At 35.0% G+C, this 27,990-nt stretch overlaps 1 pseudogene; it reads right to left on the reverse strand.

Annotated features, from left to right (window-relative positions):
- Positions 1-4,093: 4,093 nt before the first annotated feature.
- Positions 4,094-27,990, reverse strand: part of LOC149217775 (kinesin-like protein KIN-14L) — a 32,580-nt pseudogene continuing 8,683 nt past the window's right edge.

Consider the following 27,990-nt stretch of genomic DNA (forward strand, 5'->3'; position numbering starts at 1 on the left):
GTATCTCGGTCTTCATTTTCCAAACCATGAAATTTTGGTAGTGCAGATGGGGGAATATTATGCATTTGAGCCACTCCTAGATCTTTGATAGGAAATTCAAAAGTAACAATGTTTTCCATTTCTTACCAAACAAAAAGTGGTTCTCCATGTACTACTTTGAGACGCCTTCTTTGAATGTTCTTGGAAACTAATCAACGAAATAGGTGCATTGATGAAAAACTCTACATTGAAAAGTGCCTCGAAATACCATTTCTATGCCTTTACAAGCTAGTTGGTATGTATTGTTAGCACGTCGTTGAATAGATAAAGGGGGGGTTCTTACAACACCCAAGAAATTAAAAAGTAAAACTTTAAAAGAATGTAGGAAAGAAACAAATTCAAAGAATAAATTCAAAGTAAATAAAATTTGCAAAAAAAACTAGGTAAAGAGAAAACCAAACTACAGTAGGTTACCGAGTTCAATCCCATAAGCGCCTCGCTGGAAACGGCACAAAAATGTTGGGTGTAACAAACAACCTAACATTTAATTATCAATCTGGGAGTTCGTAAACTTAGAGGCGTAGCACTGGAAATGCCAAAGAAAGACTCTAGCAACCTACAAAACAAAACCCTAATTTGTCATGCAAACAATAGTAATTATCCACTCCAATCCTGCAATCAAACGTATTCATTAAAAGTGAAGCACTTATCTTTCAAAATCATTAACAACCTTGTAATTCCTGAAAAATAGTGCATAAACTCTCAATTCAATTCCTGCACTGGATTTGATAATTTCATTAAAAGAAAAAGAACTTGATCAATCTGGACACTAGCTACTTCACTTATTAACTTGTCAAGCAAACTAAGATTTCAAACTAGATAAATAATCAAAAGTCTCAAAGGAACAGAAGTCTTAAGTCATTCAGTTCAAAAGAGTGCTTAAATTAATCAAACAAATCTTTAATCATTCGTGCACTATCTAAACTTCTCATTTCTTGAACATTCAAAAGTAGATTGTGGCACTATGGTGTACAAATCAAATGTATAAACTTTCATAACAGGAAAACCATACTCTATTATATCTTCTCAAACCAAAAGGTATCCCAAATCATAGGTCTAAAGCTGCACCTAAGAGAAAGGTCTGCAAGAGAAAGAAAATGAAACCAACAATAAGTCAATTCTTAACAACCTTCTCACACTAGTTTATTTAAATCATCAAAGGTTCTTGTTCCACACTTGCAAAATGAACCAGAAAATTTAATCGGTTGCACTTACTAACCAATCACATTCTATTCAAATGAAATTGTTAAATTTAACCAATGTTCAATGGTTGGGTGATACAAAGGCTTCCCCTCAACGTGGCTTTGTATCTTAAACCAAGAAAAAACAAGAATTATAACAGTAGGCAAGTCTCGGGTAAGGAAAAGTAACAAGGTCAATCCTGCACTTTAATCATACATGTTATAATCATTGAATATGACTTGAATTGTTACAAGAAACTTTAGGGTCTTAGAAATTCAATGTGACTTTACTTATTATAAGATATTCATAAAGAAGCAAGGAACCCTCAATATCTTAGATATGGAACAACTCAATGGTTTCAAAGAGAAATGTCATTAAGTGTTCATCTCAAAACATTAAAGTCTTCAAGCCACAACTACCAATACCCAAAGAAATTATTCTGAATAAAAGTTTCACAGCTTCACCAAGTCATATAGAAAGAATAAAATCACCTTCAAGGTAGATCTCACAAACCTAGAACATATATTAATGGAACAAGGTTTCAAAGAATAGAGTGTTTCATGAACCAATGTTAAATCTTAGTTTCCTTCAAAATCCTCTTGAATTCAAGGCTTACCAAAATACAAAGGGAAAACCTTGAGTTGAAAATAAATGTAACCAATCTGAAAGGAATGAAGAAGTGATTTCAAGAACTGATCTACACACAACTTAAGCTAAATAAGAATTACAAAATCATCTCAAATGTATGCAATGACTATTTGAATGAAACAGAGTAATGGAAATAAATAAAAGAATAGAAAGCAAGCCTCACAAGAATAATCAACCAATAAACATGCACACTACAATGTTATATTGTAATGCCCTGTTTAATCTTATCTTGCAAATTTACTAGGTGTTTAAATTTCCTTAAATATGGACTTATAATTATCAAGAAATATTGGTACATACCTACATTGGTGAAATTGTAAATTTGTTACTAATATAAATTTTGTTTTTAATCCCAATTTATTAGTTACCCAATTTTATATTCGTATCACATCCCCCCAAAAAAATATCCTCTCACATTTACTTGGGAGAAGACATGGTCCTCTCCAATTAATTACCAATTTATATATTCATCTCTCATCCCCAAAATATTTACTTCAGAGAAGACATGGTCGTCCCCAATTAATTACCCAATTTTATATTCATATCACATTCCCAAATGTCCTCTTAGATTTACTTCAGAGAAGACATGGTCCTCTCCAATTAATTACTGATTTATATATTCATCTCTCATCCCCAAAATATTTACTTGGGAGAAGACATGGTCCTCCCCAGTTAATTGCCTAATTTTATATTCATATCACATTCCCAAATGTCCTCTCAGATTTACTTGGGAGAAGACATGGTCCTCTCTAATTAATTACCAATTTATATATTCATCTCTCATCCCCAAAATATTTACTTGGGAGAAGACATGGTCCTCTCCAATTAATTATCCAATTTTATATTCATATCACATTCCCAAATGTCCTCTCATGTTTACTTGGGAGAAGAGAAGTCAAATGTAAGGATGAGGGAGAATTTATGGCATTAATGAGAGGTGGTTGAGGAGGACAAGAGAGGGGGGCATAAGATGGGAAAGATGAGGGAAGGAAAGGGCATCCTTGGTCTTTCTTTGGTTTTGGTTGGGTTGTGGTTTTGCAGGAATTGTTTGAGAGAGAGGAGGGGAGTAGTTTTTTATTTTGGACACACTACATCTGGTTGGACTTAGGTTCGGAGGGCTAGGGAACCTATGGAGGTTTCCTAGTCTAGGAAATACTTCCTAGTTAGCTGGGAGGTAAATCCAGTCATTAGTCAAGAGGAGCATTCCAGCAGGAGCAGCAGCTCAAGGGAATCTCCACCGGGCTATCGGTACAGGTATTCCTCTATGCATAGATTACTGATGTAAGTGATGGAATTAAAATGTTCGCTATTTAAATTGTAGGAATTAGATTTTAAATGGTAAATTATCATCATTAAATGTCTTGTTGGAAAATAAATAATTTCCCTTTTATTACATTTAAAATTAGAAAATATAGATATGGTAAAGGACCCTAGGAGGGGACCTTACACATGGTATCAGTGCGGGTTCAAAATCTAGATGCAAGACCCACTAGACACGAATCTCCACTAAGAAATTAAAAAAAAAAAGGTATGCGGAAATGATTTCTCCACCTTACTCTCAATAAGTCATTGTTTCAATATATTCAATTCGTTGGCTTCTCACGGTCTTCTATCCTTAACTACCGATTCAAACAAAATCAGTTATTTAGAAAATACTCGTTCCATTTTAAACGGCAATAGTTACAATGTTGACTACCTATAACATTCAATCTGGATATTCAAATAGCGCATATGGCACTGCAAGCACAGTTTCATAGTCCACTTGGTTGTTATGGAGTGAGGATATCTTATTGCGACTCCCATCCAATAACTGACTATGGTGCCCTTGTGAAGATGATGGGATACTTTGGTATATTAGGAGAAGGAGCCATTTTCCATGTATCAATTTCTTTAACATGGTCAGCATAATTGTTATCAATACATTTTATCGCTCCAAAAAGAATAGGCATAGTAGCAAGCAATTTCACATCTTCTAATGGGATACCTGGCCCTTCAAGCTTTATACAACTATGAAGAAAGTCCCAATGATTGATGACATCTATCATATTGTTAATATTATATGTATCAATGTTAGTTGATAGGTTTACCACTTGTTCCAATGGCCAAATGGACCCATTGTGAACGACTCCAACTTGACTTGTGTTTGGTTCTGTAGCTAACATTGCCAATCTCAAAATTTTCAGTCTCTGAATTACCATTTGTTTTTTTTTGCTGAATCACCCTTCTAGTGACCATCAGCACCTCTAAATGTCTTAGTAGCCTCAGCCTTAGCAAGCTTATTTTCCAGTTCTTTAACTTTGGTCTTGAGAATTTGAATCATAATTGTGTGTTCTGGCAACTGGATCTTATGTTCCTATTCAACCTTCATAATATGTGCTACTTGATTCTTAGTTGGGCATTATGTTCTTCTTCATATTTCTGTTTCTCTTGTAGCATTACACTCTCTGTTTTTAGATCTGCCTGCAATCCAAATGCAACTTTCCAAGTTCTTTTTTACTTCGTTGAATAAGAGAAGAGATTGATCATCTACCTCTTTCAGCACTTCCTCTAAACGCATAACCTCTTTCCTTACCTCTGAAAATTCCTTTTCTTTCATATATCTCCTTGTGAGCTTCATTTACCACATCTCCCCACTTCTTCATGATATCATGATTTTGGAGACCTAGTTCAACATTTCGAGCTCTTGCAGCAAAATTTAGAGACGATATTGTCTCATGTACTTCTACATGGCTAGGACTCATGTTAAGAATAATCAAAGTCTTGCAATCATCACTTAGAGAATATGAGAGCATTTGAGTGAGCCTTGAGTTGTCATAAGGGACGCGGGCCTTCTTTGATGTCAAGAAAAATAAAGCATCCCCAAACGCAGACAATGATTTATGTGCATGCAGCAACTCTTTCAGGCAATCCCCATTAGCTTCCTCCTTAGGCAAACACCCAATTCTAGCTAAATCAACTAGTGAAAGCTTGTTATATTGTCACTCCCCAGTGAGGTTTCTAGACAATTGTATATGAATTGTAACAACCAAACGAGAATAACTACATTCTTCAACATTCATGGTGTCCATTCCTCAGTTTTGTATTCCCAATTTTAGCACACTCAAAAGTCAGTTGGATTTTCAACTTTTCCTATACAAGTTCAACAGGAAACTTTGTTGGACCCATACACATTTCTTAGGGATTTCCATTGGTGTTGAAAAGCAAATCATGAACCTCCTCATTGGGGAGCTCAAACATTGTAACATAGAAGTCGAATTTATAAGAATATGCATTAGCATTAGAAAAATCGAATAGCTCCTCAAACGCCCTAAAATAAAGTCTGTGGTCATGGCTTGAACCTTCCATTGTATATGTTTCCCCATAGCCATTTGGCCATAAGAAAATACAGAGATGTTGTATCCATCAAAAGAAGACCGTACTAAAGGCTAAACATCTTGAAAGAAATCCCCTTGGCTAATAAGAGGTCCATCAACTCTGTCAAAATCAAAATCCTTTATAGAACTTGTAACAGGATCACCACCAAGATTTATTCGTATCATAAAATCATCAGGAAAAATATTGCTAGTACCCCCCTCATCTTCAAACATAGGGCGAACACGGCAAAATACCCTTATATTTCCTTTTATAGTTACTAATTCATTAAATAGTTTCTTCCTTTCTATGACCAATGGACTGGTTCTGGCCTTAGTTTCTAGAGAAATCTGATATAGCTTGCGAGCTTTCTCCACAAGTACACTCAAATACCATGTAATGCGAGGAATTCCATAGAAACTATATCATCTTTAAGTCCCATGGTCATGGCATTCTTTTTCTTGCTAACTCTGCAAGAACAATTCCATCTCCATCCACATAACAATAATGAGGTTGTGAACTGCAAATTTCTTCCATCTTTCCAATCAGGGAAGTTTCTATTCCATAGCATACACTAAAAGGTGTTCATGTGTTGTGCCAAAAATATTATAAAATTTAATTCCATCTGGTAGCTTTGTTGTATCAAGGATTCGACGAGTTTCCAATGACCATTCAGAGATGGCCATATTGAATGGTACAGGTATTGACTTCCCATCATAGTTCAACATGTTTCTTTCAGTGCCTTTTGGAATATTGAAATACTCTTGCTAGGACCATATGATTCTTGCTTAGCAGATGATGCCCCTTCCTTTGTATATTCCTTACGCCAAATTTGTATTTGTGGCAGTTCGTTCCAATTGAACTCTATATTTGTCATCATCTCATATATTGATGGGAATTCAATCAACAGTTGATGCATGGTCCAGCGAGATATAAACAGGCAGCTCTCTAACCCATAAACAAATTGCATACCAGTCAAAAGACAATCATTAATGACACTTGGACAACCTTGGAAAGGACTAGCAATGCACACCCATGTGCTTACATAGTTCTCAAATATATCTGGATATAGTGAAAGAAAACACTTGACAAGCAATCCACCCATCGAATGAGAAACTATGTTCACTTTCTTTCCACCAGAAGCCTTGTAAGCTGCCTTCAGTTTTTCTTTCAATCCATCCATTGTTTTGGTAATTCTATTGCTTTGTTGAAAGTCAAAGCCATAGCCAAATAATGTGACCCCCTTTTCGTAACCCAATCAAGTAGTGTATCAATCAGATCATGAAAATAGTACAATTCCTTAATGTGGAGAAGTTTTGGTAGCCATGAGGGATCCAACATATCAATTGCATAAAGACCATAGTCATCATCTGGCACTTTAATTTTAATATAGGAATCCAAAGGCTCTGCATACCCTGTTTTATGATTCCTTGATCCATCACTAAACTCAATTTTATTATCACAAAAGCCTTTTGTTGTAGCAATGTCTAGGCATTTTTTTTGTATGTAAGAGAGAACACTATGAATCAAGTATGTGAGGTTGAAATTGAAATTTGCATATCCACTATTTCTTAGAGGGTAGTTTGAATGATTTTTTCAAAAGCGTGTGATCAAATTGCTCATTAAATATTCATCTTGTAGGATGTCACTCTGTGATAGTAGTTTATATGTTTTCAAAAAAAAGGATATATATATATATATATATATATATATATACACGTTTTACTAGCCTATGTAAGTGTTCTATTTTCCATGTTGCATTCATTGCTAAGAATCTTACTTCTTTGATTACTTCTCATTCACATGAAAGTTTCCTTGTGTTAATTCCTTGAGAAGATACAATGAATCCATGGTTTTGGCTTATGATAATGTTGTGTATACTAATCCATGTGTCGATATCCTATTTGGATCAAATGCATATCTATCTAAATTAAATCCTTGAGTTCTATGTATCATTTGAACACATGCTAACTAAATTGGAAATTGTTTCCATACCATGAATTAAGATTGTACCCAGGTACATAGAAATTTTTTTACAATGCATATGAATGGGGTCCAAGTTGGTGGTGTATATTTGTCACATAAGTCATGGTATTTGTTCTTTAACAATTTTCCAATGCTTAGAATGGTAAATTGTATCCAAAAAACATCTAGGTTTGTGGTTTTCTTTGTATATGCCTCCAATGTTCCATCAACACTAATGGCAAGGCCATATTTTATGTTGTGGTTCCATGAATATAGATCACCTAAAACATTTCATTTGATTATTATCTTCATGCATGTAGCACTAGCCATTCTATATACATCAATTGGATAGTATACATCTAACAATAATGTAAATATTGAGTTGATTGAGATAGCTAGGCACCCACTTTAAAAACTAATCTAACGTTGTTGATGAAATTTCAAAAGGGCACCTAGTTATAATAATGTGATTGTAAATGGTAAGTTAATGATTATGTGAATGCTCAAAATGTATAAGGTGGATTTAGTATGATTGTTTAGGGATATATAAGGATATTTGAGGGTGACTAGCAGTGGGTGGTAGCACTTGCTTAGATAGCAATGCGAGAGAATTTAGTAGACCCACAGTTATCATCTCTATATTATAAATAGTCGTTACAAGTATAACAAAAGGAAAAATTGCATCTATCATTATGCAAAACATGTGTGAACCGAGTAAGAATTGAGAAGGCCCTAAGTTGTGCTAATAAATCTTAGGTATCATGCAGATTTTGAACAATTCAAAATGGTGAGGACACGAAGAAATCAATGTCATGGATAGTCATCACAAGGACCTCCTACAAATAACCCATTACCCTCATCGGAGTTGACTCTCATCTTGTGTTCCCTAGAAGAAATTAATGAGACCTTAAAAGGGCACTAAAAAAATGAAGTGGAAGTGGAACACCCTCCATCAGGGTTAGGGAATCTCGAGGGATCTAGAGACTCTGATAGAGGACCTCCAGTCGAGGACATTACTAGGGAGCTCCAGAAGATTAAACTCCCAGAGTTTGCAGGAGGCTATGCTAGTGAACATGCAAAAGCCTAGTTAGAAGGAATAAGAAGGTGCTTCACACTAAGGGATTACAATTCCAATTCAAAAGCTAAAATAGCAATATTCCAACTCAGAGACAGTGCTCTAAATTGATGGGGTAATTTGGAGCGTCAACTACGCATCACTCCAAACACAATTACTTTGGAATTATTTGAGGAGAGATTCAGGAAAAAGTACCTGCCAGCATATTATGAAGAACAACAAGTAGGAGCCTTCCATACCCTAGTACAGGGAAATCGTATGGTGGAGGAATATGAAATTAGATTCATGGAATTGGTCAACTATGTCTCCTACATGGATACTAATCAGTGCTAAGCAGATCATTTTATTTATTGATTGAACCCTAAGATTAGGGAAATGGTTCAAATGTGGAAACCATCCTCAGTTGCAGAAGTTGTGGAACAGGCTTGTTATGTTGAAGAACACTTAGAATTAAAGGGTTAAAACAAAACCATTTTCCATGCCAACCAAGATTTATGGGGAAGGCCCCTCATACCTTCCAAAGGGGAGGAATTCTGAGGCCACCACCATATGGAAACAGGGTCGTACCCAGAGCACTAATAGTGGGGATTTCAATGGTTGCTAGCGCAACTTCACCTGTAGCTTCAAGGGCACGTTTAAACCAAGGCCATACGTGAGGAGCAACAAGGAAGGGCAGGGGTCCCAAGAGAACAAACTCTTTCCAAAGAACTCCACAACATTCGGTTCAAGGTTTACTGCACATCACTTGTTGGGGATGTAGAGGAACTCATTACCAGCGAGACTCCCCTAAGTTACAAGCTAGTAACAACTGTAGAGAAGGAAAATCACCAGTGGGGGGGGGGCAGTAGCCACCATCGAATCTATGCAGCAGTTGATAACCAGCAATTTGAACACCAGTCTACTGTGGTAGAAACTTCAGGTATGATAAACAAAGTAAAAGTTAAAATTTTGTTTGATTCTAGTGCTACAGATAGTTTCATTTCACCAGTTGCATTAGAAAAATGTGGGTTGGCAGCCTATGAGCACGATGACTTTAAACAAGTTGAGATGGCTTCTAGGATAAAACAAGTAGTAGGACCTAGTGTTGACCATTGTTAGGTAAACCTCAGGGTGTGTATGACTAAGTTGAAGGCATACGTCACAACATTGGGGACGTATGATGTAATTATTGGAATGGACTGGCTAGAAGCTCATTGAACTTTGGTAGTCTATTTCAAGAAGAAGGTGATTTGTTTAGATGGTGAAGGTAGGTCAATTGAGATCTTTGGAATCAAGAGGGGAGTGTCGTTACGATTCATATCCATGATGAAGGTAAAACATTGTCTCCGACAAGGTTGCAAACTATATGTGTTCGAGGCTGTACGTGACCAGAAAGGACCCTCCCTAGATCAACATCCAATTTTGTCAGAATTCAAGGATGTTTTTCTTAGGGAATTGTCTGGATTACCTCTTTTAAGGGAGATTGATTTCACAATTGACCTAAAGCTTGGTTTAGAACGAATATCTAAGACACCCTATAGGATGACAACTCCGGAACTTTGTGAGTTGCAACTGTAGTTAAAAGAGCTCTTAGACTTGGGATTTATCAGACCTAGTATTTCACCTTGGGGTGCACCAGTGATTTTTTTCAAGAAGAAGGATGGTTCCTTGCGGCTATGCATAGATTATAGAGACTTAAATAGAGCCACAATAAAATGTAGGTACCTGATACCTCGAATATATGACTTATTTGATCAAATGAAGGGAGAAACGGTTTTCTCAAAGATCGATCTATGATGTGGATACCACCAATTGAGGATTAAGTAGGAGGACATCTCAAAAACTGCATTTCGAGCTTAGTTTGGGCACTATGAGTTTCTAGTTGTTCCATTTGGTTTAACCAATGCACTAGTAGTATTCATGAGCCTCATGAATGGTGTGTTTAGGAAGTATTTGGACCAATTTGTACAAGTCTTCCTTGATGACATTCTTGTGTATTCCAAGAATGAAGAGGAGCATGAAAAGCACCTAAGGGTGGTATTGACTTGCTTAAGGGAAAATCAATTGTATGGGAAATTGTCAAAATTTTCCTTCTTTCAGAAGAAAGTTCATTACCTTGGGCACATAATTTTAGGAGAAGGGATTTTAGTTGACCTGGAAAAGGTGAAGGCCATAATGGATTGGCCAGTACCAAAAAATGCCCATGAGGTATGTAGTTTTATGGGGCTAGCATGGTATTATCGTAGGTTTGTGGAATGGTTTTCAAGGATTGCAAAACCCATCACCACATTACAACAAAAGGGGGTCAGGTATGAATGGGCATATGAATGTGACACTACCTTCACAGAACTAAAGAGGTTACTAACTAGTGCACTAATCCTTCAAGTACCAAACATGGAAAAATACTTCATTGTCTGCACCAATGCTTTGTCTCAAGGATTGGGTGCAGTATTGATGCAAGAAGGTGGCGTAATAGCTTACACATCTAGAAAATTGAAGAAACATGAAGAGTTGTATGCTACCCATGACTTAGAATTAGCAGTGGTGATGTTAGCCTCGAAACTGTGGAGACACTACCTCATTGGGAGAAGATTTGAGTTAAGAACAGATCATCAAAGCATGAAGCATCTCTTCACTCAAAGGGATTTGAATGCCAGACAAAGGCGGTGGAGCGAATTCATGAGTGAGTATGATTTTGAGATCTCATACATCAAGGGAAAGGAGAATTTGGTGGTGGATGCACTAAGCAGGAGACCATGAACCTTCTCCCTAGTAGCCTTAAAGGTAGATTTAAGGGAACGTGTGTTGGAGAAACTCTTTGAAGATAGTTGGTATCTATAGATCATCTCAGCACTCCAGAGTGGGAAGCAGATAGAACCAAAGTTTTAGGGATATGTCCTTGAACTAGATGGGCTATTGATATTTCAAGGGATAATGTACGTACCTAAGGAAGGGGGTATAATAAGAACCATCCTCGAGGAGTCACATAGAGCACTCTATTGTGCACATCTTGGAGTAAAGAATATGTACGCAGACACGAAGAAACTCTTCGGCATGAAGCACAACATAGTCTATTTTGTCACAAAATGTCTTGAATGTTACCAAGTGAAGGTGGATCATCACCATCCAATAGGACTCCTATAACCTCATGACATCCCTATATCTAAATGGGAGGAAATTTCCATGGATTGTTTTGTGGGTTTGCCACTCACTTCATAGAGGCACAATGCTATATTGGTTATAGTTGATAAATTGACCAAAAGTGCCCATTTCATTCCAGTAAAAGACACTTAGGATGTTACTGATGTGGCATGAGTGTTTATAAGTGAACTTATTTGACTACATGGGTTACCCACACAGATCATTTCTAATAGAGACTCTCGATTTACATCTAGGTTTTGGACAAGTTTGCAATCAGCACTAGGTACTCAGTTGAACCTGAGCGTTGCATGTCATATAGAAATAGATGGGCAAACTGAAAGAGTAAATCAGGTTATGGAAGACATGCTTAGGATGTAGGTCATGGATAATCAGACTCAATGGGAAAGGTACTTACCATTGGTATAATTTGCCTATAATAACAGTTACCAAAGTTTAATCAGGATGCCTCCTTATCAAGCTCTACATGGAAGGCCATGTAGGACGTCGTTGAGTTGGGAAAAGTTAGAGGACCGAGTAATAGTTTCGCCAGAATTAGTTCAAGAAATGGAGGAACAAGTAAAGCAGATTTGACAAAGGTTAAAGGAAGCACAAGATATACAGAAGAGTTATGCTGACTCACATAGGAGTGATTGCATTTATGAATTAAGGGACCAAGTTTTTATTTGTATCAGACCCAAAAAAAGCACCATTCAGTTTGGGAAGGGGACTAAATTGTCACCTCGGTTCGTAGGACCTTTTAGGATCAAGGAGAAGATTGGACCAGTTTCCTATCATCTTGTACTGCCACCCCATTTGCATAAAACTCATGATGTTTTTCATGTATCTATTTTATGACATTATGTTTTTGATGAATCTCACAAACTGGATTGGAGGTAATTGCAGGTCTCAGACATGGGAACCGTAGTGGTCGAACCATTACGCATATTGGACCGTACAGTTCGACAGCTCAGACATCGCACGGTGGACCAAGTTAAGGTCCAGTGGGACAAGTATAGCCCAGGATCTACTACCTAGGAGGATGTAGAGACTATACGTCGAGACTACCCCCCACTTTTTGAGCATCTGTGATGCCCATATTTTTACTTAGATAGCTACCTATGTTAAGGTTCTATTTTGCAATTCCATGTTATTTATTTATGAACATTATGTAATATTGATGCATTTGGTTGGACACGTGAAACTACTTATATAAATCAATTGATGGATTTGGTATTAATGATGGAAATGGTTGATGTATGGCCTAAATGTATGACTCACTTAGTGATGAATTATCTAGTGCGTGACTTATCAGAATTATTTTGTTTCATATATGGCCCTAGTGGATATGATTTGTTTAAATGAATGACTTAGTGAATTTATGATTTATTTCCAATATAAACTGGAAGATTGACACGTGGATACTAGACTTAATAACATGATGATTAAGGATCACATATATATCTTGTTGTTATATAAATGCATGAATGAGAGCTAACCCGTAGGTTGGAAAGAACTATATGATAGCCGAGATCTACTCTCTCATTGAGGGAAGGTCGAGAAATCTCATGGGGAAAGATATAATGTACATTGTTCTATTACATTTGGTATCTACTCAATATGCACTCTTATGACATGAGTAAAATGTAAATGATAGGTGACAGGAAGATCTCATTGGATTATTTGATGACAAGTCCAACCAGCGTTGTAGTGTGGTCCATATTAGGGTGTTGACCGTAGTTGTGAGGAGGGGTGGAGGTATTTCCCACCATGTAACCTCCAAACCTAGAATTATGGGAGGGCAATGGTTGACACTCTCCCCTAGACATGTGATGATAATTTCCAATTGCTTGTTGGGGAAGTTAGGTCGATATAGTCATTGCTTCCTCCATGATGGTTTTATTAGTGGTTAGATTAGTATAGACGATGCCACCGTATATCTTAACAGAGGATGGATAGGGTGGGAATAGAAGTAGGTCAGGAGGGATAGGAGGATATGGATCAGTTGGAGACTCTTGATGGGAAGTAATTTCATTGTCTAGCTTATCAAATTTTACTACTATAACTCTCTCTCCATTGTTATGCCTTATTGCCAAACTGCTTCAAACTCTTGTATCTTTTACAATGTAACTTTGGAACGAAGTTTTCTGAAGCAGGAGTGTATGTAATGCCCTATTTAATCTTATCTTGCAAATTTTACTAAGTGTTTAAATTTACTTAAATATGGACTTATAGTTATCAAGAAATATTCGTACATACCTACATTGGTGAAACTATAAATTTGTTACTAATATAAATTTTGTTATTATTCCCAATTTACCTCCCCAATTAATTACCCAATTTTATATTCATATCACATCCCCAAAAAAAATTTCCTTTCACATTTACTTGGGAGAAGACATGGTCCTCCCCAATTAATTATCCAATTTTATATTCATATCACATTCCAAAATGTCCTCTCAGATTTACTTGGGGAAAGACATGGTCCTCTCTAATTAATTACCAATTTATATATTCATCTCTCATCCCCAAAATATTTACTTGGGAGAAGACATAGTTCTCTCCAATTAATTACCCAATTTTATATTCATATCACATTCCAAATGTATTCTCATGTTTACTTGGGAGAAGAGAAGTAAAATGTAAGGATGAGGGAGAAGTTATGGAATTTATGAGAGGTTGTTGAGGTGGAGAAGAGAGGGGGGCATAAAAGGGGAAAGATGAGGGAAGGAAAGGGGATCATTGGTCTTGCTTTGGTTTTTGTTGGGTTGTGGTTTTGGAGGAATTGTTTGAGAGAGAGGAGGGGAGTATTGTTTTATTTTGGACACACTACATCTGGTTGGACTTGGGCTCGGAGAGCTAAGGAACCTGTGGAGGTTTCCTGGGCTAAGAAATACTTCCTAGTTGGCTGGGAGGTAAATCCAGTCGGTAGTCCAGAGGAGCATTCTAGCAGGAGGAGTAGCTCAATGGCATCTCCACTGAGCTATCAGTATAGGTATTCCTCTATGCATAGATGACTCATGTAAGTGATGGAATTAAAATGTTCGCTATTTAAATTATAGGAATTAAATTTTAAATGGTAAATTATCATCGTTAAATGTCTTGTCAGAAAATAAATAATTTCAATTTTATTTCTTTTAAAAATTAGAAAATATAGATCTAGTAAAGGACCTTAAGAGGGGACCTTACATATATTTCGAAGGAAATACACATAATAATACCTAATTTAGGAGTAACGAGCTGGACTAGTTGGGTCCAAACCAACCAACTCGTACCCTCCTTAAAGATAAATTAAACTACAACAAAATGAGAAACATTAACACAATTAAACCAAAATGGAAGAAGAACTTGACATTGATGCTTTATATTGAAAAGATCTCAAACTTTAATACATTACAAACGTTAGTATTCCAACTCCAGTTGACCAAAGGAAGGGGTAGAACTGACAACACTCATCTCGATAGCATGAGAATACCAAGAATGATTTTCTAGCTATGCTTGGAGCCATAGCTCTATTTTTATAATAATTTTACATTACAAGTTTGGCTTTAGCCAAGCCAATCCTTTGCAAACAAGTTGAGGGATTGAATCCCAACTAATTCCCATCAATAGGAGACCAGTAAAACCATTCTCCCATTGATAAAATACATATCTGATACGAATTTTCCATTTTTTTGGAAAATTTGGTTGAGATCCTAAAATTTTGGAAAAATAGTCCTTTTTTATAAAACTTCCTCAAAGACCCTCGTGTAACTTTCAAGCTATTGTGAATATTTGGAAATGGTTTCACTTCTAGATAAATTGTTATACTGGTAAAGAACCCATATGCTTAGATTTCTGAGATTCTCCTCCATATTCATGGAAATCGAGGTCAAACTTGGAAGTTTGGAAACTGTGTGGATTTTGAGCAGATTTGTTGATATTCTTCTAGAGAACCACACGTGCGACCTGGGTGTAATCCATCTCATGGGAAGGTGTTAGAACATCATTTTTAACAAAAACCTTCCTCAGCTTTCCCTGGAAGCGTGTCGAGATGTCGAAGCTTCAAATTGGTTGCTCTCTAGTGTAAGAACGCTGCTCTTTAGTGAACGAACATGTCAATGAAAGATGCGTGCACCTATTACTATAAAAAATGATCCAAGATAATTCTATACACGTGTTTAAAATACCAGCTAGCATTTTCCTCCGTGGAAAGCTTGAATGATGAAGTAGCTGACATATACCTCCATTTTAGTGCAGGATCTCTATGGAGTGCAGGACCTATATTAACAACATTAACGAACATCAAACCTAAGAAATGCATATAGAGAAGGTATAAAATTCAAACCAAATGTAAATCTTTGCTATTTGATCAAAATAATATGTAAGTGCAACATAAAGGTTCATAAACTAGTAAAACAAGGGAATAAGTGAGGTATCAAATGGGAAAAAAGATGCATTGGATACAACAATTTTGGGGCCTAACATTAGTTGTATTTTATAAATGGGGACTTGTGCTTATTTGTATTATTAAAATGTATTTTAGTTATTTTGTAGACTTCCAGCTCTAAAAATTGAATTCTTGTTGACATTGTTAGTGTAATATCATTTTTTTCTATTTATTATGTCTTTTTAATTTCAATGATATTCTTTTATTTTTAAAAATCAAAATTCTTTATATAATTTCACATTGTTTTTTGTCTCAACCCTTCTATTTTATTATCATTTAATAACTACAAATGGATGGGATTCATTTGTATAAATTTAAAGGTTACTAGGAACCAAGAAACTAGGTAGATCAAAGATCTAGTATTATAATAGAGAACCAAATCACACTTCAGTGTATATATATATATATATATATATATATATATATATATATATATATATATATAGGAATGATGAATTTCCATATACCACCCCATCAATACAATCCATTAGAGATTTTAAAGGTGGAATTACTTATGTATACCCCATTATATTTTCAACTTCTTTAAGCTCGAGCATACCCTAAAGTTTTATAAAATTAATTTTTGATAGATTTTTTGTAAATTTATTAGAAACAAAAATCATTTATCTTGCAATAAACAAGATCCATAACCTTATCTTGTACTAACAATCTCAAGTAATGATGATGAATGATCTAGATGGATATTGGTGGCCATTTGCCTATTTCACCTAGACCTCTAGTTGGCTTCATTAGTTTCCTTGTTTAAAACAACATTTACTATTTTTAGCAATTTTTTGGGTCCTAAATTTCTGCAGAAGTTTTGACCCCCTAAACGAAAGTTCTTTGAGGTACACAGTAGTCTCATTGCCTTTGAAAAGGTGTGGAAACTCCTATAAAAATCAAAGAGATCTTTCTAATGAGGTATCGTATGCCCCAAATGGAGATACAATGACCAAGTTACGACCCCAGGAAGTTGGCTGCCCAAATAACCCCAACGAGGCCCACAAACTCTTGGTGTTCCAGCTCCTGGGTTATGGTTTTGGCTATTTTGGGTTTTCCCTTATTGTTCAATAGTAAAAAGGCCTTTGAGCCTCATTGTAACATAGTTCATAAGCATGTAGCTGCCACATCTCTTCTCATAGATAAGCTACCATCACCCGAGCTAGTTTATTTCCATTTTTGTGTGTAAGCATATTTCAGTTCTTAATATTAATGAAATGAAGTTTTATTTTTTTTGCATCTCTATGTTTATGTGTATATTTGTATTTTGTTGCATTCCTACATATGTTTGGATCAGTGGTATCAAAGTGGTCTGCTCTTTCTCTTTTTTATTTGCATGTCCCCAACGAGGTTAGGGTATAAGGATTTAGGGCTCGAACTAGTTGAACCTTTGCAAGACCAGCCTCGCAAACCCTAGTGACCTCCCATGGTGGAATGAAATAAAGATGAGGGGGAAGGAGATTCTTTCAAAATATTACTACAGGAAGCCATCAAGCGACAAAGGAAAGTGATGATGGATAAATTTTCCCAGATCCTTTGGTGGCTACGCATCTTCATCCACCAGCCACTCTGGAAGCACCACTCCTTTTAAGGTACAAGTTAACTTTTACATTCCCATATTTGAAGGCTAGAGAGATGTATATGTCGTAGATAGATGGTTAAATCTGTTGGAAGTATATTTTTTAGTTCATGACTTTTCCAATTGAGAAAATATTACTTTTTCACTCCTCAAAGACACCCCACATGTCAAGGACTAGTGGGAAACCTAATGTGAACAAAAAAACGAGAGCAAATCCTCACTGTTTTCAATTGCACCCATTTAGAATTCTTTTTGAAATTCCATCAAAGGAAAATATTACCCTGTCGGGAGCTATGAATATAAATACATAAGGTGAACCATGTCGTAGTAGGGAAGGGACCAAGATGTGTTCGAGTTTGCAAATTTTTTTCATACCCTTTGCACGAAGCTGGGTATCAAGGATTCTGAGTGGCATTTGGTACTGAAGTAATATAGCTATATACACAAGTACATCCAAGACGAGATGGATTTCCTGGACATCTCCTCTCTTGGTTCCCCCTATTGATATGTTGTCAAGATCGAGCAAAAATTTAAACAGAATAAGTGAGACTTTTGATCTTCTAATATAAAGCAAGGGAAAGCACCCCCAAACTGCAAAAAAAAAGGACAAAGTAAAGGCGGGGTGACCCAAGACAACCCCTTGAAGTTGAAAGAAAATATCAACACCACAAAGATAAAGAAGGACATGGGGAAATGGTGTGAGTTCCATAACAGCCCCACTCACAACACAAGTGAATGTTGAGCCAAGCAGTTACCTATGGACAAGCTGAAGGCTTCTGAATCAAATGCATTTTCGGACTTTGAGTTAGAAACTGACAAGGGGAATGAAAAAGGGAAGAAGATTATTGATGTGGAGCTAGTGCCACTATTTCCACCACTAAGATCCAGAAGGATGAGCTTGAAGATCTAGAGGAGGGGCAGCGGCTCTTCCACTCACATATGTGATTGAATGGTTCTCCACTATAGTTCATTGTCAACAAAAGGAGCCAAAAGAACCTCATTTTAGAAGAGGTTGTGAATCAGTTGGTCCTACCGACCACACAACACCCACAGTCATACACCATCAGGTGGATTTACCAAGGGCAATTTCTCCACATCAGCCAACAATGTTGCCTTCCCTATAGCATCAAGCCCTTCATAGATGAGGTATTGTGCAATGTTTGTCCTCTTGAATTTTGTGATGTTTTATTAGGCCAACCATAATTATGGATGTGACACATTATGTATGAAGCTAAGCCTCACATTGTTTTTATTACTTTGGGAAATAAGTTGTACAGGATACTGGAGGTAGCACTGCCTACCACCACTTCTTTGATCACTATGAAGCAATGCAGTAAGATCATTTCCAAAACTAGGAATTTTTTTTTCCTTATTATTCTCCCTTAGGGAAAGAAGAAGATTGTGACCATGACCTCCACATAGGGTTCCTTTGCACAGTAGTAGTATATGGACAAGGTTGTAGAGGAGTACAAGGATATATTCACCTCACCCACATGGGTACCTCTACATTGTCAGGTCAAGCACTCCATCGATATGACCCTTGACACTCCACTACCCAATGGACGGATCTATCATCGCTTTATTCTGGAAAACGGTGAAATCAAGAGGTAGATTGACAAGTTTTTATAGAAAGGGAACATCAGGCCAAGTTCATCACCCTGTGGGAACCTGATCATGTTGGTACAAAAGAAGGACATGACCTGGAGACTCTATATTGACTATCAGGTGCTGAAAAAATCATTGTCCAGAATAGGTCTCCAATCCCATAGATTAATAACCTTATGTACCAAATCAAAGAGGCCAAATATTTCAGCAAGATTGACTTGAAGTCCGGTTATCACCAGGTACTAATTGAACCCTCTGATGTGTGGAAGACTTCCTTCAAATGTGAGGAGGTTCTTTTCAAATGACTAATCATGCCTTTTGGGTTGACGAATGCACCTGCAACCTTCATGAGGATAATGGATGACATCTTGTGACCCTTCACCAACTCATTCCTGGTGGTATGTTTGGATGACATTCTGATCTTCGGCCAGATTTGGGAAAAGAACCTCCACCATATTCGATAGGACCTTTAAACCTTGTGACAACACAAATTGTGTGCCAATTTTGAGAAATGCACTTTTGGTATAACCCAGGTTCAATATCTAGGGTACATCATTAATGAGTGGGGTGTGCATGCGGACAAATCCAAGATACGAGTCATTCAAGATTGGTTAACCCAAACCATTCTAATAATGCTCCACATCTTTCTGGGTCTTTTCAACTTATACCGCAGCTTCATTTTTGGGTTATCTCATATCACTTGGCCTTTGATTCAAGTCACAAAGGGAGTAGCGAAAGAAAAGTTATTTTAGTCTGAATCCCAACAGAAGGCATTTTCCGAGTTGAAGCATCACCTCTACTCTACACTAGCGCTCACATTACAAAACCTGCAAAAAGCATTTGAGATCGAGATAGATTCCTTTGGTTATGCTCTTGGTGTAGTTCTCACTCAGAAGGGGCATCTGGTGGCATATCACAGTGAGACACTTTCATACACATTTTGAAAATATCCCACCACGACAAAGATATGTATTTCATTAAGTAGGCCTACCAAAAATGGAAGCATTACATTCTGGGAAAGGAAACAATCATCCACACAGACCACCGACCCTTGCATTTCATACAGACACAAGGGAAGTTTTAGAATGATCGCCATCAGAAATGGTCCACATACTTGCAACATTTCCATTTGAACATTACGTATAAGAAGGGAAGCACCAACAATGTTGCAAACTACCATAGCTGACCATGGGTCATGGTGCTAACCATTGTGCTTGATTACTGTGGGCACAAGACTATGCGGTGGCTGCATCTTTACAAGAGTGATCCATAATTTGAAAACACATACCAAACGCTCTCGGAAGGCAATCAAGTTGCAAATTTTCACCTCCAAGATGCACTATTATGCCACTTAGGACACAGATGTGTTCCTTCAAGCAAGCATGCCAAGATGATTTGTGAGGTGCACTACAGTCAGGTTGCTGAACATTTTCGGGTAGAGAAAATAGTGGCAGTGTTGCAGAAGTATTTTTATTATTTGAACCTTCAACATGATGTTGGGAAGTACATAATATCCTAAACTTCATGTTCCATTTCCAAACGAACCTTAAGAAGCAAGGCCTATATACCCCTATGCCTACTCCTAGTCAACCTTGGAATCCATCTCCATGGATTACATGTTGGACCTTCCTTCCACTAAGCATGGAAACGAATACATTTTTCGTGGTCGTCACCAAATTCTCTAAGATGGCCAATATGGTAGCCTGCAAGAAGAGTATCACAACAAAAGCCACTAGTAGGCTCTTCTTTGACTGAGTGTGGGTACACTTTGGGATCCCACAGTCCATTATCTTAGATCGAGACAACAGGTTCCTAAGCACATTTTGGTCAAGTCTACGGTTGATGTTGGATACCAAACTCATTAAGTCCAAGGATTTCCACCCCCAAACTGATCGCTAAACAAATATCATCAACATGACAATCATACACATTCTGCGCATGTACAACTCGAAGCATCCACGCACATGGGATGAAATCCTCCCCTTTATCTAGCACAGCTATAACATATCTCTCCATAGCTCAACTAGCGACAACCCCTTTCAGGTGGGATTGGGATTCTAGCCACCATGTCCCATTGATGTGGTCATACATTTTCATCTACTCAGGTAGATTCAGCTCATGTCAAATCTAAAGCTAATAGGGCTAATAGCTTCACTGAGTGCATTCAGCACATCCACCAGTAGGTCCATGACATATTGAACAAAGCCAATGCTAAGTACAAGAAGTGACATGATCAACATCTGTTGCCACACAAGTTCTAGGTGGGTGATAAAGTTTAGCTACATCTGCAAAAGGAACACCTTTCTAGGCCCCACCATAAGCTTTTCTCGCTCTGATATGGGTCATACACCATCAGCAAGGATGTAGGGGACAATGCCTTTGAGCTCAACATTCCACCATTCCTTGGCTTTCACCCAGTATTCAATGTGGACCACCTTATGCCATATTTTCCACCATTGATGAACACATCTGACATTGCATAACAACTCACACAAAGTGAGTTAAACCTAGACTACATGGAATAGGCCACGATTGACTAGATAATGGACACACAGATCAAGAAAAATTGTGAATGGAGGATCTATCTATATCGAGTTCTCAAAGCGAGCCAACTCCTTCACCAGGGAAAGTGATTCATCAGGGACTAGGCTCAACAAAAATTTCCTCACCTCATGAGGGCTTTGCACACAATGGGGACCATTACTTACTAAGGATGGAGGAATGATCTAGGTGGATATTGGTTGCCACCTACCTATTCCACCTGTACCTCCAGTTGGTTTCATTAGTTTCCTTGTTTATAGCAACATTTATTACTTTTAGCAATTTTTCAGGTCTTGAACTTCTTGAGCAGTTTTGACACAGTAAAAAGTTTTTTTTTAGGTCTACAGTAGGCCCATGGCCTTAGTTACGGGCGTCCAACAAATCTTGTAGTACTCGAAGAGGTATTTCTAACGAGGTATCATACACGCTAAACAGAGATAATGTGACAAAGTTATGACCCCAAGAAGTTGGCTGCCCAACTAACCCCAACGGGGCCCACAAACTCTTGGCATTCCATCTCCTAGGGTTAGGGTTTAAGTTGTTTATTGTTTTCCCTTATTTTTAAATAATAAAAATGCCTTTGAGCCTCATTGTAACACAGTTCAAAGGCATGTATCTACCACATCTCTTTTTAGAGATAACCTACCATCTCCCAAGCTAGTTTATCTCCATTTCTGTATGTAAGAAAATTTCAGTTCGTGATATTAATGAAATGAAGTTTTATTTCTACTACATCTCTGTGTTTATGTGTATATATGTATTCTTTTGTGTTACTGCATAAACCTGGATCAATAAAATCCACACGATTCATCTTGTTATGTGTAATAGTATTTTCTAAAACCTATATCACATTTTGATTGTTTAAATATACCCAAAATCAATGTCTTGAGTGAAAGAGAAATTACAGCCATGGGATGTTGAATTCAGATGGAATCAATGTTATCATGCATTGAATTATGATGCACTAATTTTGTGGTCGAAAGAGATATCACGTTCTATATTTTGCAAGGCCAGACAGTGGATCTAAAGCCAAGACAAAACACATAAGTAGGTATATACATCCTATATCACCAAATCTATCCAAATCTAAGTTGGTGTAATTGATGAACTAGTTCACTTTATCACTAGAATATTTTATGCCAAGATGGTAGGTTCCTTGATATAACAAGCAATTCTATTTACATCATCAAGGTGGTTTTTCCATGAAATGTACATAAACAAATAAACCACACTAAAAACATAGAAAATATCAAGTGTGGCATAATTTAAATATATAAGGCTACTAAGAATTTTTAAATAAATTGTAGCATCAACCTTTGAAGAACCATACTCCTTGGTTATCTTCACTCTCAACTAATAAGTTTAAAATGTGGTTTATAGTCTTCCATTATGAACCTTTGTAAAATATTCAACATATATTTGGCTTAATAGAAAAAATACCATCATCCATTTGTAAGAATTAGATTCCTAAAAGAAAATGCAACATACAAAGGTTAATTTTCTCAAATGTATGTGTTAATTTTTTTTCCCATCCAAAATTAAATTAGCATTAATTCTAGTATGACTAGACCATCCACATAATGCAACATTTAATAATTAACCATTTACATGTAGTAAATAAATAGTGTGATTAGATTCATAGAGTTCGAAATTTGGATTGAAGAAAAAGTGATTAATTTTCTCATACCAGGCTCCATGGGCCTATTTCAAAACACTTAAGTATATATTTAGCTGGCATGCAAGAATTCAATTTGTTAAGAACCATGCACCTAAAAATGATAAGAATCCAATAATTGTAATTGGACTTCAAGAGGGAAACCTAATTTTGCAATAATTCAGTGTATGAGAAAAAATATGATGATTCTAACACTAGCTCTCCTTGGTATATATACAAGAAACAAAGGGAAAAATTACAATAAAAAAATTCTATCTAACCTCCTAATATAACAAATAAACTAATAATGAATACTTATTAAGGCCTTCATATAGGGGCCCAAGGGCCTTAACATAACCCCCCTCTTTTAAAAAATATTTACCTTCAAAGCTTACAATTCAGGGTGTTTCTTCATGCACTGCTCATTTTCCCATGTAGCCTTTTCTAGAGGCATATTCTTCCACTTGATTAGATATTCCATGATGATTTTATTGCAAAAGGATAGAGAACATTGATCAATAAAATTTGTTTGGTTGAAGAATAAAATTCCCTTCTTCATCTAATTCTAGAATTTATGTTTGAATTGACATAACTTGCCACACAACCTTTTTTATGGAATATACAAGAAAAATTTATGAATACAAGAAGGAAAATATAACTCATACACCACCTTCACTATCATAAGAATAACCTTGTATGGTCCATAAAATTTTGGGTTTAATTTTTATTCTTTTTTTCTTGAGCACGGATTTCTTACAAGGTTGTTGTCTCTGAAATACCTAATCATGCTCCACAAATTATCTTTCACTTCGATGTTGATATTATTGTTTCTTCATCTTGTTTTGTGCCATTTGAAGGGTTTCCTTAAGAATTGTCAAAGTTTCTCTAGTTTTCTCCATATGTGACTCTATCACCTATACTTTGAATTTATTTTGCAAAACATATGATATAATAGGATTTGGATATCCATAAAGAGCCTCAAACGGATCCATTTTAGTATATGCATGATAGCTAGAACTATACCACCATCTTTTTTTAGCGGAATCCACTTCATCTATTGAGATCTCTTATCTAAATAATAACATTGTAAATAACCCTCTATTTTTTTTTAACTATTTTCGTTTGACCATTTTTTAATGGATGATATGTTGAACTCATATTTGGTGTTGTTCCACTCATATTCCACAATAATTTCCAAAAAAATCTTGTGAATTTTGGATTGTTGGAACTTAATATTACCTTTTGGAAGACTACAAAGTCTATGAATTTGTTTCATGAAATTCTTTTCCACTTGGCTTGTTGTGTATGTATTTTGAATTGGGAAAAAATATGCATATTTTGTGAGTCTATCAATGATCACAAAAATGTATTCTCTACCTTCATATTTTGATAACCTTGTAATGAATTCCATAAAAAAAATTTACCATATTTGATTAGATATATGCAATGGTTGATGCAGTTTGGCATTGACTTACAATGTTTTGAATAAATTTCTTCATTTCTTCCCAAAAAAAATATTTTTAATCCTTTGATATGTTTTAGGGAACCAAAAATGCCTTGTCATCACAGAGTCACTCGACTCACTTAATATTATTTGTTTCAACCTTGATTGAGGGCATAAAATTATTATACCTTTTTACCAATGTATATCTCCTTTCAACTCCCAATGTTCCATATAGTACATTTCTCCTTTATACATTATATTTTTTTATTTAGTAGTATTGCCATTTTTCCATTCATGGTGAGCTTATTCTACCCATACTCGAATAGAATATGTAATAGAATGTAAACTTGCGGGTTCTTCTATTTTAGAAAGAGAATTTACTACCGCATTGTCCTTCCCTTCTTGTAGATTATTTCAAAATCAAACCTTTGTAGTATTGCTGCAAAAAGAACTTTAGACAATCTCATAAGTATCTCCCTATGAGATATTGTCTCCATTTTTTAATTGCATCTAGAATTGCTAATTTTTTTGTGTGTGTCGATTTCATCAAATATTTTCCCTTCAATTTTTTTCTTGCAAAATCCAATGGTATCCTTATTGTATCAATATTACTCCAATTCCTTTTCCTAATGCATCACATTCTACTATGAATGTTTTGCCAAAATGAAGTATTGTCAATACTCATGTATAAGATATGGAATTTTCTAAGAGACAAAACGCCAAAGTAGCCACATCATTCCATAAAAATGATATTTTCTTCACAAAGAGATGTGAGTGCTCCTAGAATGTAATTATAATAATCTTTAGGTACAATACATAACATGTATACATCTAAATAAATCTTATTCATAAAAAAGTAGTTGCATCCTCATCATAAGTCTTAGATAATTGTTGACAATGTATACACCTATATATAATAATAAGAAAAAGAATCATTGACCTATAATATATGCATTTTCCATGTTTAGAAAAAGAAACATCATGGGTTGTGTTTGTAGAAATCTCTTTATATGTTTTTAATATTTTTGCCACAAAGATATTATTACTTCCTAAGGGGAAAATAGTCAAAGAGGTAACCCCAAATGTGTGCGATGTTGAACTATAGAGGTTCTTTTTCTCAAAGTAGGTCTTGATATTCTAGAGACTTCACGTAAAATTAAATTCTACAAATAGATATCTCAAAATCCATGGATATTCATATCAAAATCTTTTTCTTTCTTATACATTACTTCTATAATAGCTATATACTTATCCAAATCCTTAGTATTAGATAAATGAATATCCTTCGCATTTGGTGTTCATCACCATTTGTAGGTCTTTCATTAGAGGAATTTTTAGGTAAAGAATAGGTCTCAAAACAAAATATGTACTAAAAGAGTCAACTTTAAAAGAACCAATAGGTGATGTCATCCCTAGGGGTAAATATTTTTGAAGGGAAGAGAAAAAAATTACTCTGTTAATTGTATTGTCAACTTATCTCCTAATTTATTTACTCAAATGTGAAGTGTAGGCACCCATTAGATGTAGAGTTAATTTATGCATATGATAAGTACCTACTCTATATACTTTTGAATAAGCCCACATTCAAAAAAAAAGAATATACATGAAAAATCCTATTTATTATATATTAAATATTTTTGGTGTGGGTCTAATCAAAATTACATTGAGTGGGTAGAACATAGCTACTAATCAAACGAAAGCCATTACCTCAAAATGAGAACTTTAGCCAAAAAAACCCCAAAAAGACATGAAAAAACAGGTTGAAAATAAAAAGTGTTGATGCTGGAATAACATTTTTTTCAGGGTACACTTCCAACATTTTTTAAAAATGCAATAAACCCAAAATATTTTCTGCAAAAAACACCTTGAAAACAAAAATTATTGATGCTAGAATAATGTCTTTTTTTTTTCACAGTAAACTTTCAACATTGTTTAATAATGACATTAAAAATAAAATATCATGACTCTGAAAAACTTTAAATTTCCAATGATTTTCAAGCATGACATTAAATACAAAATATCATGTCTTTGGAAAACCTTAAAATTCCAACGATTTTTAGGCATGATATTAAATTTAAAATATCACGTCTTTGAAAAATCTTAAAATTCCAACAATTTTCATCCATAGTGCAAAGAAAAAAATGCATATCATTGTCTTCAACCATAGCATTAAAAATAAAATATCATGACTTAGAAAAACATTAAAATCTTGATAATTTTTCAACCATGGAATTAAAACCAAATATTATGACTACAAAAAAAAAAATTAAGTTTTCAAAATATTTCAAACGTGACATTATGGAAAAACTTTATGACAGAAAAAACATTAAAAATGAACACCTGAATGAAAAAGTTATTATACCAAGAGTAATTCATTTTTTAAATGTTAAATGTATAGTGATTTTAAAATCTTAGCCTAAGACAACTTGATACATTGCAACAAAAATTTCAAAATCAACCATCAATTTGACATAGAGTGTAGATGAACTTGACCCATTGTAATGAAAACTTCAAGACCAACCATGAAATTGACACATTGTGGGGGTAGACTCGATTCATTATAATGAAAATTTTAAGATCAACTATCAAGTTGCACATAATGAGATTTGGTTGCTACATGAGCACTGACATGGACCCTCTAAAAAAACAAAAAAAATTAAAATGAAAAATACAAAAGAAAACAAAAATTCAAATATTGAAAAAAAATAAAAACACAAAAAATAATACAAAAGAAAACAAAAATAAAATTATTGAAAACAAATAAAAATAATAAAAAATAAACAAAAAAAAATAAAAATAATTAAAAAAATAAAAAAATAAAATAAAAAAATAAAATAAAATTTAAAGCTTGACCCAAAAAAAAGTAAGATGTAAAAAAATCAAAATTGACTTGTAAAATTTAAACATCAATTAAAAAAAAAAAAAAAAAACGAAACAAAACAAAAACAAAAAACAAAAAACTATAGAGTGTAAAAAAATAAAAAATAACTTAAAAAAAAAAAAAAAAAATATATAGATATATATATATAACTAACAAACAAACAAACAAACTATTAAAAAAAACTTGTAAAATTTAAACAAAAAAAATAAATTAAAAAAAAGGGAAAATATTTCAAAAATACACATGATTTATGAAAATAGGTTAAAAATTAACCAAAAAAATCAAAAACATTTTTTTAAGTTACAAAAAAAAAAAACAAAAACAAAACAAAACAAAAATTAAAAATTACAAAAATAAATTAAAACACTAAAATAAGAAAACCCTCAAAATTAAAAAAATAAATTAAAAAAGAAGAAATAAAATTAAAAATTAAAAAAAAAATTAAAAACGAAAAAAGAGTCCACGCAGTCCACCATCCTA

The sequence above is a fragment of the Pinus tabuliformis genome, chromosome 1_1 (assembly GCF_031772625.1).
Source record: "Pinus tabuliformis cultivar Carrire ecotype Pingquan chromosome 1_1, CPIR1, whole genome shotgun sequence".
In the NCBI taxonomy this organism is placed as follows: Eukaryota; Viridiplantae; Streptophyta; class Pinopsida; order Pinales; family Pinaceae; genus Pinus; species Pinus tabuliformis.